This window comes from Triturus cristatus, chromosome 3_2 (genome assembly GCF_964204655.1).
Source record: "Triturus cristatus chromosome 3_2, aTriCri1.1, whole genome shotgun sequence".
Taxonomy (NCBI): Eukaryota; Metazoa; Chordata; class Amphibia; order Caudata; family Salamandridae; genus Triturus; species Triturus cristatus.
The window spans coordinates 1,191,965,695-1,191,982,651 of NC_140584.1; the positions used below are offsets into that span (position 1 = coordinate 1,191,965,695).

Here is a 16,957-nt window from a genome sequence, read left to right on the forward strand (position 1 = left end):
CTTTCTACACAACGATCTGCCGCTCTAAACAGCATATGATTTTCCCCAGTATGATTTCTTTGCTTTGCTGCTTTGTTGCACTCAGGTAAATATTCGATTTGTCCGGGGGTTGGTGAGTTTGTTTTTTGTTTTGAATGAATCAGTGCAAGAAGATACCTTATTCAAGAGGCACTCCGAATGTCAAGTTTTCTGGAATCATTTTTGGATCCATGGGGTTTGACAGCTTTCATGTTATTGAAAATTCTTTGTTTTCTGCAATTTCGGATAATTGTATCCAGATCTCTGACAGGTATCGTAATGTTTTGTCACTTAGATAATTGCCAGTGGATAAGATAGACTGTTCTGCTGCTTTTAGACTGTCCCCAACTTTGCATGTCTAAGTGTACGCTTAACCACCCCAGCTGTTTTATCTACGCGTGCAGGAAAATATTTTGAGCATAAGTCACTATCCAAGCACTCAGTACTAAGCTCCTATTTATGCATTGTAGTTCTCCCTAATGTAGCAACTTTTTTTATGATTCTTGGTCGACATGGGACTGCTCAAACATTTTCTTGTACTTTCCAGTAAATATTTGTGTGTGCTCTCTGACTGATGTTTCTTTTCAGTTGCTCAGTTTTATTATTAGGTTATTGTCCTCTTTTGCTGCTTCTTTAGCCTTTTTGTCCTTGAACTCTGTTCATCACGTCTTCTATTCACTAGTTGGAAGCAGTATAAGGTGCAGATTTTAAATTGAAATTGAAATGTGTTTGGTGCATTTGGATTTTTAAAAGGTGTTGGATAGCTGCAGTCCTGTTCGCGTAAACCTGTAGTTTTAGTTGATTTCGATGTCGCCCATGACTCCTGCCGTCGCATGCAAAATCTAGCGAACCAATGTTTTTTTGTAATTTACCTGAAAAGCGTAGAGTTGTTTCCTTGTTTTCATTGCCCATTGGCTTGCTTCAATTTGTAGCCAGTTTCAGACCACAGGAGGTAGCCCATAAACCACAGAGAGACTGGGGCAGTACATGATATCTAACAACAATGTCTCAATGTGGAATTCATTGGAAAGACAAGTTATGTCAAAGCGAACCATACAGTAAAGTACTTATTAGAGGAATGAATCCACATAGGGAAGACACAGGGAGACCGAGGATGTAGGGAAATATATATTTTAAGAATGTTCAACACATGATGGACATATTACGTCATATGTACATATCATACGGGTGAGAAGCACTGCATGACAATTAGTGGCAATGTAACCAACAAAAATACTGTGCACAAGTGCTCGTGGAATTTGTGACGGCGCAAGTGACACATAAAGTGGTATGTACAGCGGTGAAAAAGGCGCAACAGAAAAAACAATGGTACATAAATCTGGCGGAGTTAGGGCATTCACACAATTAATGTGAGAGTTTTCAAGGAACAGTAGAGCAAATGCCCATGGACAAAGGGGCGCCAAAAGTAACGCTGTTGAAGTCGACGGCGTTTCGGCCTGTAACACTCTAGGCCATCATCAGGACTGGTTACACATATTTGGGGCAGTGTTGCAGGAAACCGGGAGAAAGATTCACCCAGCGGGGCACGGCCAGAAGGAAATATGGGAGGTCCGTGAACGCTTAAGTTTGTAAAGGGCGGGGGACTCAGTCAAATGGAGTGGTATAGTTGGCGAGTGAATCACCGGAGGGGGGTCCGTGGCGTGTTGGCGGCCGGCGTGAATCGGGCAGTCAATTTGTAGCCAGTCTGTGACTCCAAATCCATATAATAAAATTGGGATTGTGAGTTTATTTCTGCTGCTGTCATGTGTTGAAAGATGCTGAAGAATCCACTCTACTCTTCAGAGGCAAGTTTTTTGCTGACCTTTGTTTCCAGGTCCAGTTCTCATATGATTTCATCTTGATCCAATTTAATATTGTGTATATGTTTCAGTCTTCCATTTTCAACCATTGCCTTTGTACATTTTGAAGGCCGGTTTTCACCATAGAGTCATTCAAGAAGTATTTAACTATTTGTAACAGTTTCTACAGCTGGTTCTCTATTGCACTACATAGTTTTAGGTTATCCACAAATAACAGATGTGAGTTCACGAGAGTGTTTCTCTCATGTCTGGAGGTAACATAACCAAACACAAGTGCTTTGTGAATGTTGCCCAGTTGATTAAGTGCAAGACAAAATAGAAGTGGTGACAGAGAATATGTCCGAATATATCTTGGAGATTAATTCTGGTGAGGATATTATTGCCTATTTGTTCTCTAAAGATATCACTGGAATCTTTTTGCCTGTGTCTTTGTCTTTATCTTTTCCAGTGTCTACTTTATAGACAGATTGTTGGTCTATAATACCGGATGCTAGTAGTTTGGATTTGGGGCGTATAATAATTGTTGATTGTTAGCCAGATTGATGTTACTTTAGGTTGTCGATACAGCCTTTGTACTAGTTCCTCATGAATAATTGTTCAGTCTTTAGACACAAATTTGGCACACCACCAAGGTTGTGATCTCTGACCTCAGCGACATAGTAGGGGGAAATGCACACCAGGGCTAGATTCCCACGTGGTGGACGCCAGGACTAGTGACATACAGCAACTAGTATAGCACTGAGAGAAGTAAACTCACAGGCCTATTTTGTTATTCTTTCAGCTATATGGAAATATGCACATCTGAACAAAACATTTTAATGCTTTCCAAAGAACACAAAAGTCATTAAATGCAAGGAACTCTGACACACTGACTCTGGAAAGAAGGGGCACGCGCCAATATCAACATCTGATGTGAAGTTTATGCACCTCTTGTGTAGGATCTTTTGATAAACTAGATTAATAACAAACATCATTACAATATTAACCCCGGTCAGAGAAAATACTACAGAACAGACATGGAGACACTGTATTGGCCATTAGTTAGATTAAAAACCTTTCAATGGTTGATACTGTCCCAGAACAACAAATTGTAATCTAACTAGACAATGTTCTAGTTATTACTCTGGAAAAATATTAACCCAAGGCAAAAATACCAAATGACACACATGCAGATTGTTAGTATTTGAAGGGGTGAACACAGACATGCCCCACAGTGGTCTCTCATTCCAGATCGTTCACATCCCTTACAAGAGGAGAACCAGCGTCATTGCAGGCTGTGGATTCTAGCTGTGCTCTTTTGGTGTCTGTCCAGCAGCCTTCCATTCAGCTCTTGAACCTTTCTGGCCCAAGCTTCTAAAAGCTAAGGTTCATATAGGAGGCGGATCTACTCCCTCCAGTTATGGATGGGCAACCCTCAGGGATTCCCATTGGTTACGAACCATTTTACAATGATCTCACCTTCAATCTGAGCAAATGAAATTAAAGGCAACTTTATTTCTGACTTTTGTGCAGGCCTTTATCAATGGAAGGCCTTTTTTAATATGACATCATCTAATTCAAGTTCAGAACATGCACTAATGTCACCTCTTTCTATTCCAGTGAGTTTAGTCCTTACTACAACCTGTGCTACATCATTCACTCAAAATGTTTTCAGAGTGAGCTGAAATATTATCAGACATTCCTTGCAGAGTTTTGGCAGTTCAGAGGGAAGAAAGGGAGAACACTTTAGAGAAGCACTTTAGAGAACAGCACTAAGCTTTAGTCCAAGCACACAAAGAAAATCTATATCTGAATTAGCTTTTACTGTTACCATTTTAATCACAGTACTAACTCGGCTGATGAAAACACACCTTACACTTAATGTTGCCTTGTGGCTTCTTTGTTTTCTATAGAGTCTTCAGTAATTTATCTCTACAATATTTCGAATTCCATTTTGTCTGGCAGTGCTTGAATGTGGTTTCCTTCAGCCACATATAGAACCTTTTGGGATCTTCTTTATGAAAGCAGATTTGTGGCCCTGCTATGCTTTTCTTTGTATTGTTTTAAATGTCAACTATTTTTGCCTCAGCAGTGTTCTCCGTTTGGTTAGAGGTGATGAATATAAGGTCATCTTCAGGTAAAGACAAGTGTCTAGTAATTAGTGTCAATGCTTCTTGTTTTGCAAAGCTGCTTTTGGCAATTAAGTCTTATTTTCTATTGTTTGCCTCCAAGGGTATGAGGTTGCTTTATGGTTTTACTTTGTGTTTTCAGTCTTGGTGTTATTACCTTAGTTGTATTTAACGTGGCTACATAGTTTTGGAGCCAATTTATTGTTGCTTCTTCTTATGAATTCAGTCTGATGACTTTAGGAACTTGACATATACTGTGGATTATGGCTTTGTTGTGTGTGTACTTTGAATTTCAATAACCTCTTTCTTCTGTGGAGCTGTACACATTTCACTATTTCAATCCTGTCTAGATGTTGTTTGACTAATTTGTTTTGCTCAGGAGTTCACGACTACAGTTTCTTCCTACTGGAAAGCCTGTTTTACCTTGTTTGTGTTGTGCTTCTATGCTAAATAATAAAGGAGTTGGTTGGGGAACAGTTTTTTGTTCTTCTTTGCGTTTCTTTCTCCTGAAGTCTTTAGAGTCTCCTAGCTGGGGTTTCTTTTTAGTATACAAGGAATGAAAGACAGGAATGAAACTCATCCCTAAGCCAATGCTCTTAAACAATGTTCTGCATTGTTTGTCTCCACTATGAACTTGATGATGTATCTATAGAGCAACACATGTAATGAATACCTTGTTATATAGAGTACTTTTATACAGTTTCTCACAGGGTACGTGTTTCCAGGCTGGAATTTGTTCCCGCATACATGCAGTTGCAGTGCTGAGTGGTCTAGTAGCTGGCTCACTGAAAATCGTGTGATTCTACTGAAATTAATTGATCTCCCAGGGCCTAAAACTGTACATATCACTAAAATGTAATGCAATTATAAATATGTGAAATGTAATATCATTGTGCAATCGAAGTATGTAAATCCCTAACTAACATACACAATGTTGTCATTTCCCAGCAATCCCTAATAATGTACAGAGCTCCATTGCTACCCAACTAGGTTGGTGCTATATGAATACAAAACATGCATACATTCCTAAACCATATTAGCAAAATGGTTGTTGCTATGCCATGAAACAGGAGTTTGTACAGCTCTCCTCTCCTGCCGACTCTTCTCCTGCCTCCCCTGTGCCACTTCCCACCGGCAGACCTCCCACTTCTCACACCTCCCTTTAACCCAATTTACTCCTTCATATCTGACCGGTCAACATGTTGTACTGCCTTCGTGAATGCCTGCCAACAGTTGCGATGAGGGTTCATTCCAAGTATGCCGTTCCTCTGTCCTTTATAACTCATCCGGAGAATGTGCCTCCACTTTTCCTTCACCCTTGATATGACACTGTTTTCTTTTCCCCCTATTTTCGTTCATTGCATGTTATTGGGGTAATGGATTTTATAAATGGACTTAATGTACAACGATAGTACTGGTTCTGGTCCCTTATCCTGTATTCTCTTGCACGTGATTGTTTCACATTGAGATGAATACTGTGATTCTCTGTTTGTATAAGAAAACCGAATAAATACAATATATTTATTTTTTTAAGATAATGCTTGTTGCTTGATAGGAAGCAAGACATTGTCCAGTGCACTTTTTCTGGCATTTCTGCAGTTTAATCTGAGGCTACCGTTATCATGCCATCAAGTTTCAAAATTGAAGAATGCCACAAAAAAGGACATCATTAGGTTTGTAGTTTTGGGACTGTTGCAGACATCTCAAACAACCTCTCCTCATTATAGGTTTTTTAGAGCAACATTAGTTGTATCTTTATACTGAAAGCCTTGACAGTAGGTAAATCGCTTCTCACCAGTGATAATACTTTGATGTATCATCAGCAAGTAGCTCGTAATAAACGACTTATCACATTGAATACATTTATATAGTTTCTCCCTAGTGCATTTTCTCTGATGGAGCAATAGGCTTTCCTTCTGCTGGTAAGTCTTATAACATTCACCTTTACATGGTTTCTTACCAGTGTGAACTCTCTGATGCATTGTCAACTGTTGTTTTGTAATGAACGACTTGCCTTAATAAAGTAAGAACAGTTATATTGTTATTCATCAGAATGAACTCTATGATGTATGGCCAACTCTTGCTTTGTAAATGTTCTCATTCATTTAAATGGTTTCTCACCCGTGTGAATTCTCTGATGATGTATGGTCATCTTTTCATTTGTCATGAATGCTTTGTCACATTCATAACATTTATATGGTTTTGCCCCGGTGTGACGAACATGATGTCTTGCAAGCTCTCTCGTTTGCTTGAATGTTTTATCACATTCAGAACACTTATACGGTTTTTCCCCAGTATGAGTTCTCTGATGTATGGACAGATCATGCTTATGCTTGAAAGTTTTGTCACACTGAGAACATTTATATGGTCTCTCACCAGTGTGAACTCTTTTATGAGTTGCCATTTTATGCTTTGTGATGAACGCCTTGTCACATTCACAACATTTATATGGTTTCTCCCCAGTGTGAATTCTCTGATGTGGTAATAAGTTACTCTTTCGCTTGAAACCCCTGCCACATTCAGAACATTTATATGGTGTTTCATTGGTGTGAACTCTGGCATGTACCGATAGGTAATGCTTTTGCTTGAAAGCCTTATCACATTCAAAACATGTATATGGTTTCTCACCAGTGTGATCTCTCTGATGTGTGATCAGCTGCCGTTTTTTAACGAAAGCCTCATCACATTCAGAACATTTGTATAGTTTCCCATCAGTGTGGTTTCTTGGATGCATAAGCAGCTTTGGCTTTATGAGGAAAGCCTCGCCACACGGAATATTTTCACGTGTTCTTTTCACAGTGTGATTTCTCTGATTTAATGATACATTATTATCAGTCACCATTTGCATCTTAGTAATGAATGATTTGGCACATTTGATGTATAGGACTATGGTCTTGTGTCATCTACGTGATGTACAAAAACCTCTGTAACATTCAGTGGCTTTCAAACATTTCTCACCATTCTAGTGTTGCTGGCTGTTTTCAATGAAAGTATTGATACAGTTTCTATATTTATATTGCCGTGGTCCAGTGTGGCCTGCCCATTGCTCAAAAATGGTTCTTCTGTAGGAAGCCTTCTTGCATGCATATGCAGGGCATTCCTTCAGCTCAGTGTTTATTATCTTCATAACGTTACCATGCATCACTGACAACTTTGTGAGATTCAGTAAATTTAAAGAACAGATGGCTGTGGGATAGGTTGCAAAGTCGGGTAAATTTTGCACACATGCATTAATGGGAACAAATCAGTTTGCAGTTTTCAGGCGGGAGGTCTTGATGCTGGATGTTTTGCAGCAGTTTCTTAGTCTTGCCAAGATTAAGTATCTATAATGATGTGTCCAAGCACACATGGGCTCTGCTTAGGCTTAAGACCGAAGGCTTAATTCATCAGCTCGTTCAATTTGGAATCCCACTTCTCCATTCTCATTAGTATCCACTTGAAATAAAGTTTTACATGGTTCTTTGTAATTAAGATCTTTTCACATATATTACTTTGATAGGGTCCTAGTTCAGTATAGCTATCCTTATATTTCTCTAAATTAACATTTTTAGTAAATTCTTTTTGAGCTTGCGCTCATTTGCATCCCCTCTCCTCGGTGGATTTTCAGATCTCCTGTTGTTGCAGTTTGAAGAAAGCGGCCTTTTGGTAGGTATATTTAGCCTGTTTTGGATTCAGTGTACTCAGCTGGTATTTTCTGTTGGCCTTTAGGTACATTGCATGTAAGACTGTCACTTTAAGAACATTTGTGTGGCCTCTTTCCTATATACAACTGGTAGCTTTGAATTTGAGTTAATGTTCACTGTCATAGTCTAGACACATATTGCTCTTTGTCTACTGCTTCCACGGCGCATAGAAAGACTGCTTTAGACACTCCCTTTATGTCAATCACAAACATAGATTTTCTTGGACCACGCAACTTCTTTCAAATCTGGCTATTGTGTTGAAGACTTGTCACCAAGTTCGGGCTGTGTTCTCTGGTGCCTTGAAAGGCATTCCTGGGACTTCTTTGAAAAACACTTCATCACAGTTATTTCTGAACAGGTTTTTCAAGCATGGCTATGCATTCCTTTTATATGGTATTTCTTTCACCTGTTAAAAAGAAAACAAAACCTGTAATTTGCTGTCCGTGAGCTAATAAAACCATCCAAATTTTGAAGCACATTGCTAGCAGTCACAAACGCATGCTTCACCGACATGTGAAACGGAATCAATGAAGCCATGTAAAGCAGAGCAGATTGAAAGTAAAAGCATGAGTAATTTAAATAATTGACACTGATGACCTAACAAGCATCCCAATGACAGAACAAGAATCAAGCATACGAGATGCAATAGCCGCAATCAGAAAATGATTTAAGACCGATACCATGACACTTGGGATGCCATGGCCATAGCATGAGTTACCACATGAGCCAAGATGCATAATCATAATCGATTACCACAAATATCAACACAGAAACAAAGATACTGGAAAACTTATAAGCACAGAATGGATTAACAAAGAAATAAGATATTTTTGATGTAGTCACCACAACATGGATTACTTTTGACATCTGATTCGACGATCCCACATCAGTGCCCTGAACAGACCATGCTTTTGTCAAGTTCAGCATCCCTGTTCCAGTCCAACGCACACCCACCACCGCCAGAATAGCCCACCAAAACTATAACAGCATCACTGACAATGATTGTAACACCGCTCTCAACACCCACCAACCCATACACAGCAACAGCTTCCCAATGCCATCAACAATTTCAACAACTGGATCTCTTCCTGCATCAATTCCCTGAGCCCACTTAAACAAAGCAATACAACAAGATCCAGACCCCAGGCCAACTGGTACATGGAGAAACTCAGGTGGATGAAACACCACTGCAAACAACTGGAGAGCAAATTAAGAATGAGGCAGGACAATTCAGATAGGAGGATGTTCAAATCTGCTCCGAAACCCTACCGCCAAATGATCTGGATGACCGAACACACTGATTTGGCAGACTGCATCGATGCCAGCTCCACCAGAAGCAAATAAATCTTTGCAGTGTGAAAGATTTCACCTTATCAGCGGCCGCCTCCAACCCGTTCACCCCTTCGCAGGACCTATGGAACAATATTGCTCAATTCTTCAGTAACAAAATCACAACTATTTACAGCAACTTCAACCTGCAATCGGACATGACAGACGTTGTGAAAGGATTCCCAATCTTATCCAATCTTACTGCTGCTCTCACCCTAAGCACCAGCTACATCTATTTAATCTTCTCGATGATGTTGACCCAGACGTGGAATTTTTAACAGAAACCTGGCTTCACAACGGATCCTTACCTAATTTGGTTTCAGCACTCCCTTGCTATTTTGCTCTGTCAGAGATAAATAGACCTCACAGAACAGGCGGAGGCATTGCCATTATCTTTGAAAAAGACCTACAGGTGTAAAATTGAGGACGTCCAGATCCTCAATTGTGAAGCCAATATATTTTCTCTCTCTTTCTCTCCTAAATTTACCTTCTAGGGGGCACTTATATACCGTCCCCCTGGGCATCCCAGCAACTGGTTCTCAGTTTTTTCTGATTTTCTTGCCCCCCCATATTTTGTGGGTAGCCAATTTCACCCTGCTTGGAGACCTCAACTTTTCATCTAGAGGACACCAATAATAATTTAGCGTCAGCATTTTTAGATGACTTGGGCACTCTTAATCTCCCGCTGCTTATGTTCGCAATTTGGCGGAAGTAATCTTCTCACTGTCAGTTGCTCAGCATTAAGATGCCTCGCTACAACAGCTTGGTCTGAGAAATGTCTCCCTCTGGATGAACAGAAATGCACAGAAGCTGAATGGCAATAAAACGTAGGTCCTGGTTCTGGGAAATAACCCTGAACGTTGGGGAGTCAATCACTGGCCGGATGTTCTTGGGCCATTACCCACTCCGATAACTAAGGTTAAGAATCTAGGCTTTATCATCGATAACAACCTCTCCCTTAAGCCTCAGGTGTTTAAGGTCATGGCCATCTGCTTCTCTGCTCTCAAATGTCTCAAAAAGATCCGCTGGCTAATTCCGCCGGCTGGCCAGAGAACAGTGATGTAGGCTCTGGTGACTTCTAGACTGGACTAGGGCTATGTTTTATACCTGGGCACAGACAAACCCTCGATCCGTTGCTTGCAGATCATCCAGAACGCAGCCGCTTGTCTTCTTTTTTGGCTGCCTAGATACACTTCAGCTTCACCACTGCTACACAAACTACACTGGCTTAGGGTTGACAAGCGTATCGAATTTAGGGCCTTATGCTATATGTCCTGGGCCAGGCATGCTTTGGCCCCTTCCTAAAGCCAAGGCTTGATGAAGCCCTGTGTGCCAACCCAACAGCTGAGATCCTCCAGCCTCTCACTGTTAACATTGCCCAGGTTTCGTCTTGCTTGCATGAAAGGTCGCTTGTTTTCCTAGCTGGGCCCGAAACTTTGGAATTCTCTCCCGGTTGCTCTCAGGCACTGCCACTACTTGCTTACCTTTCGCAAGAACCTGAAGACATTGATCTTTAGCTGCCTTGCCTGATTATCTGTTATTGGGTGTGTTGATTAGCAACCTTCTGTGGCTCTGATTGCTGCTTTGTCCAGCGCCGGGAGACCCTTGTTGGGTAGCCGCGTGCTTTATAAGTTCCCCATTCAATTTAATTCGATCCACAGAACCCAGTGCTAACCATATGGCCCATCATCATCCTAGATTACACAGGCTTCTACAACGAGTAGCTCGTGAGCTATCGGTAGCTCTCCAGCTATCTATGAGTAGCTCTCCTGCGTGCAGACCAGCCGACTAAATTTGAAGCTTTTGCTTGGTTGAATTAATACACATATACCAAAACAGAAAAGTTGGTATTCAAGATAAAAATGTGTGTATTTTCATAGCCAATAATTTCCTAAAAGTATATCAAACTGATAAATGATATTCATCCATCATTGGGAAATATATTCATATTATTACCGTGGTATTATTACCCTGGTGCCAGAGGCATTACAGATGTGGCTGTTATGAATTACCCTTGTAGAGGTATTCAAAATAGACAACGCCTTTTTTACATTATTGCTGGTAATCCCGCTCTGAGGTGATCAGGGCTGGTGATCTTGCTTAGGGTGGCCATTAATATAATCTTTTCTGGTGTATGTAACACTAATATTAGTAGCTCACAATGATTATCACTGAACACAAGTAGCTCTTACTACTGAAAAGGTTGGAGACCCGTTCCCAAGAAGAAACTGCTGCCACCATGACGTCCATCCACTCAGGGGCCCCAATGGACATCTTACAACATCATGCCTACTCAGCCAATGACAAAACACTTTTAATTAATTGAATTGTATAACGACTGAATGTATGTAGTTATGTAATTTCTCTCATTTTGATACAATAAAAATATAAAATCTAGTCCTATATCTGGGTTCTGGTATTTACATTTTGATGCCCCCATTACAAATAAAACATTTTAAGACATAGTTGCCTAAGCATTTTTTAATACAATTGCTTTGCTGTCTTGGCTTAGGAACTCCATTGAGTGTCAGGGGAACCCCTATATATATACAATTGTTATAATGTGCTGCAAGACCACAAGCTAATATGACACTTAGAGGCTGCTGAGCTTGATTAAAGTGTGCCCCGTCCTGTGCGGTGCCTTGGGTGTAATTACTAGCGCTAGGTCATCAATAACTCTCTAAAACAACAGAGACGCCAGTCTCATATGAGACAGTAGGCTCTTCTCTGGGCAACTCAGCGCTACCAACAGTGGGCGCTGGCTCCGTAAGTGCAACACTGCACCATTGTATGTATTTTATGTATTAAAAACAGTGAATACAGACCGGACTCTTGGCCGGTAGTTTTTACCTTGCAGCACTATCTCTGCCGTGAGACAGACACACACAGCAGCGGAGGAGGATCGGCAGGCTGTAAGCGTGCCTTCTTTGGAGGCCCGCCGTGGTGTGGGTGCATGCAATCATGAGAGATCTGGTCACTGGGCCTCGTCAGCTCCACTTTATTATAATCCCTATAATCGCAGCACAGGGTTAAGACCGGAGACCGGTATGAGTGTGAATCAGAGCAAGAAAGCTCCGGGGGCAGAATCCAGGGCTCGCAATGCTTCTGTTTCATCACTTGAGAGCCGTCCTGCTGCAGGAGCTGGCTGTTGAGCCCCACCATGGCACGGATGATACTCATTCAGCACTCAGACACCTCGTTGTTAAATCGAAATACAGCTCTGGCAGTCGCTGCCACCTTGCTTCATCCCTCACAGAGCGCGGGTGGTCAAGGAGCTCAAAATGTGTGATTAATGCATTTTGATGTAGTGATGCGGACCACCAAATTAAAATGCGTTAGTCTAATGCCCGATGCGTGGTACTTGGCAGTGCTGCACAAGAGTCACATATTGAATCAAATTCCCATAAGAATTTGAACTAGGACAGGTAAGGGATATGTTGCAAAAAAGCACAAGAAACAGGAACAACAGGAGTTAAAATGAAAAAAGCGCTATGACTGTAGGAGAGTAGGGTCTGCAATCCTATGATCACCCAGATTTTTTGCTTTTGCTTCATTGGTTTACGACTTTCCCCGGCTGTGGGCCTGCCAATCAGACCCACAGCCTAGCTGTTCTCTCTCGAAATTATCACATGTACATTAGGTGCATCCACTAATTGGAACTGGGCCGCCTTATCAGTCCCTGTCTCAGCATACCACAGGTATCCAGGGCATCGGTGTACCCAGGGCCTACCAGGGGCTGAAGCATGTATTATGCCACCCCTGGAATGGCCGCCCAAATCTGACACAACTGGCTGCACGACAGCTGGGGCCACGTGGTGTAATCACCCGTTGCTGTAGGTGTAGTATTCCTACACCTAAACCCTAAAATGGACACATGGATTCCTATCAGTCACTCCTATAGCAGGCCTTATCAATCCTGAAGGCAGAGTGCAGGGAATCATGTGGGACGGTGCTCTGGCGCGAGCTGAGCCCGTCGACGGCTTGCGGAACCAAGTCCTAATAGCCGTTCCATGGTGACGCGGGCCAACTACTTTTAATGCATTATAATCCTGGCGGTTATTTGCTAACTTTGGCCTCACATCACCTACACATGTCGAGTAAGGTGTCATACGAATGGGAATACAAACCCCTCGCCAGTCCTGGTGACAGGGTTAGCATTCCCCCCTTTTAGAGGGACACGACATGGAAGTAACCTTGAACCCCGGTTAAAGTTGACTCAAGCCTCAGCATCACAAAATGGATGCTGCCACCAGACACAAGTCTGACCTCCTGCTGCTGGGGGACCTTCCAGCAAAGGGAGCTTGGACAAAGGGTTTCCTGTCGAGGGCGGTGTTAGCACCATCCCAGACAGGGTTTGTGTATCCCAGGTAGGCAGGGCTGAAAGGAAGGTGATTGCAAGTGGCACCCCGGTGCTCACTGTGCATAGCCCGGCTCAAACCAGTTTTGGGGGCACACCAGCCCCTGAGCTGGCGCGAAGCCGGACAAAGGATAGGGGTGTAACCACCCCCCTCCTGGCTCCACCCATAGGTAGAACCTAGTCACGGGCCAGCCCCTTTTCTTAGAATAAAGGTAGGAGCGAGTCCCCTTCCCAAATTGGATAATCAGATAATCGGATAACTCCGAATCACGAACCACTTTCCACGAAAGGAACTCTTGACTATTTCTGAAGACTCTCCCTTGTGGCTAAGGAGTAGCCACCCTGCACCAGCAGGCACCACCTAAGCGCTTGCGGTTCGCTGTAAGTCTCTCCTACGGATCAAGACTGCCCAGCTCGACGAGACCCGAGTCCCTGCCATCTCTGACCTTTTACCTGCCTCATCAGCCCAGCTGAGAGTCGTAGGTGTGACGAGACCTGCGGGACCGGCCATCTTCAGAACCTGCACGACGCTTATCTAGCACGCCCACCGAGGGACCCTCGAGTGAGTGCACCTAGGGTTTGAGAAGCCCTAACCCTGAGCAGCTCCAGCATCGAAGTCTGCCTCCCCAGCATCCCCGAGATCTGCGTGGGGGCCCTTCCGCTCCTTGCTGTTCACCGCGTTGTTCGACCACTTGCCGACCGGCTTGTGGCCCTCTTCACGACGCACCACGATTGTTTCATCACTAGTCTGGTTGCTCCAGACTGGCTCTTGCTCCCCTTCAACAGAGGAGTACCACGGACCCTCCTGGTCCACTCCCGACGCCATCTTGACTCCCCCGCTTGGGTTGCCACTGCCAAGATCCGCTGCCCCTGCCTGGGCCCAGCATCATCGACAGCAGACACCTTCGTGGGACAGCTCGCCCTCCATCCTGGTCGCCACCGCGCCTCCTGGTCCGAGGAACAGCCGAGTCCGACGTCATCCACTCACCTGGTCGAGGTGACTTCAACCGGTACCCTCCTGGTACCCACACGATCGCTGGCTAGCGGTTGAGAACTGAGTCCCCTCTGCTTTCAGGTTTTCTTTATCACCGATCCAGGCTTGGATCTCGCTGAATACCGACACTGGTCGCCTGCCAGCAACTCTTCTTTCAGGCTCCTGAGACTACAACGAGGACTTCCGACATCTTGCCGAACCTTCTACAGCCGCAGCCTCTGGGCTAGGTAACCCGAGCATTTCGGTGCTCCATCGCAGGTTCGCTCTACAAGTGTCCAGTTCCTTTTTCGTTTAGTTCCACTGATCGGATCACTCCGGAATCAGTACCTCCAGACTCTAACCATTCGCATTTCACTGTTAGTGTAGATGGTTTCTCGTGCCCCTCGGGCATTTGTGTAAATTGTGCAACTGAAGTATTTTCCTAAGAGTTTTGTAGTGTGCTTAGCTCCCTGACTCATAAAGAGCCAGGGTAGTCTTGTTATAAATAAATATCCTTTATTTTCATAACAACTTGTGTGGTGTCCTTTCGCTTGGTGTTCAAGGGGTATATGTGATGGTAAACAGCTGGCTTAACACGCCCTCTAGAGTTTAGCCTAAGACTGCTCGTATCCACGCTACTAGGATAGCTGGTCTAAAAGGTTGACTTACAACCAATCATCAATAAGGGTCGTTTGGAATGATACACAGTGATCACTAGAATAGTGAGCACTACATATCAGGCCAACTTCTCACATTGGTGAGCAGCGGTTGGGATTTGAGCTTGCTGTTGTTTTACCACACACGTATCCTAAGAATATCGCAGTGAAAGATCACATAAGTACCCAGGTACATATAACTTAACTTAGAATACTCTGAGTTCTACTGAACCGGCTGTTGTAGTGTAACAGGGCTTAGCACACCCTGACTACAACTCTTAGCAAGGGATCAGTAAGTAAACCCATAGTGTAGGTAGGTGCAACACTTACACCTCACTAGAAAAGCATGTCGATCCACGGAGAGTCTTCGCAGACTCCCTTAGTGGTCAGTGACCCTCCACAGGTCGTGTCACGATATGCAACTCTTAGCTTCAAGGAGATGCGACAACTGTGTGCCTCCAGGAAGCTAAACCAGGGTTCTAACCCTACCATCGCAACTCTGATAGGTCTCTTAGAGGCGTACGATGCTAGGAGGTCCTCTAACACAGGTCCCCCCGGTGCAGATGGGAACATGCCGCCCTTAGAGGGAACCCTCGGTGACCCAGACCTCGACCTCCACACAGAGGAGGAGGACGAGGACGAGTTATCGGGAGACGAGGCAGACAAACGTCCAGTGGTAGTCGGCAGGCTTACAAGGACCAACTTAAGCAGGCATGAGAACGGAACTGGGGGAGCCCCGGGCCCACGCTCAAGCAGGCTTAACCTTGGGAACGGACGAGCTAGGTCTCTCTCCAGAGGCTCTGGCAGATCGGTTCATACACATGTCTCTCAGGCACCTTCTCAGAGAGGAATGACTTCCCCTCAGAGGAGGGAGCATGAAGCGAAGATGCGGGAGGTCAATCTGAGGATCGAGCGGGAAGAACTTGCCCTCGCCAAAGAAAGACTTGCCTTAGCCCGAGAGCAGAAATTAAGTGGGTTAGATCCCACTGGTGGCAGCATTCTCAATAGAGAGAAAGACAGGGGTATAGACACTAGACACCTGAGTAAAATAGTGCCCCCCTTTAAACAAGGGGACGACATCCACAAGTGGATAACTGCCTTGGAGAGGGCCTGCACTGTCCAGTGCGTCCCCCCAAGTCAGTGGGCAGCTATACTGTGGCTTTCCTTTGAAGGTAAAGGAAGGGACAAGCTCCTCACTACAAGAGCTGAGGATGCTAACAACTACCAAGTCCTGAAGAACACACTGATTGATGGGTTCGGCTTAACCACGGAACAGTACCGGGTGCTGTTCCGGGACACCCAGAAAATTCAGTCTCAGGATTGGACTGACTTTGTTGATTGTGCCACTAAGGCTTTGGAAGGCTGGTTACTGGGTAGTAAGGTTACTGATTACACAGGATTGTACAATCTTATCATGCGAGAACAGATTTTAAACAACTGTCAGAACCAATTGTTGCATCAGCACCTTGTCGACTCGGATCTGACCTCTCCCCAAGAATTGGGAAAGAAGGCGGACAGATGGGTCAGAACAAGGGTCAAGCAGAACCAGAATCAGAACCAGGGTGGTCAGAAGAAAGCAGACCAAAAGGGTAACAAGAACGAACAAAATGACCAGAAGTCTTCGACAGGTCCCCAACAAACCAAAGAGGGTGGGGGTCAGGCTTCACAGAAGAAGAAGACTCAAGAAGGCCAGTCAAAAAGGTGGTGCCAATACTGTAAAAGTAAGACTCACTGGTTTAGTGAGTGCACCAAGAAAGGAGGGCAAACTCCTACCACTGCAGCCCCTAAGGCACCTGCGCCCCCTAGTACAGTCAGCAGTGGTAGTGCGCCTCCCAAGGCATTAGTTGGGTTAACCTTGGGAACCGAGGGGAGTGACGACTTAGTCGGCACGCTCACTCAGGCCGTCCTTGTCTGTACCGGGGATATGGATATGTCCCCTGATGCCAGTCCCAATACTTTGGGCAAATACAGACAGACACCTTTGATAAATGGAAAAGTGGCTCAGGCCTACAG

At 44.0% G+C, this 16,957-nt stretch overlaps 1 pseudogene across 1 annotated transcript in view; it reads right to left on the reverse strand.

Annotated features, from left to right (window-relative positions):
- Positions 1 to 3,400: 3,400 nt before the first annotated feature.
- Positions 3,401 to 16,957, reverse strand: part of LOC146859416 (uncharacterized) — an 80,997-nt pseudogene continuing 67,440 nt past the window's right edge. Inside the window, exon 2 of the transcript XR_014980104.1 lies at positions 3,401 to 8,035. The product of XR_014980104.1 is annotated as an uncharacterized LOC146859416 (transcript). The remainder of the gene's footprint in view (positions 8,036 to 16,957) is intronic.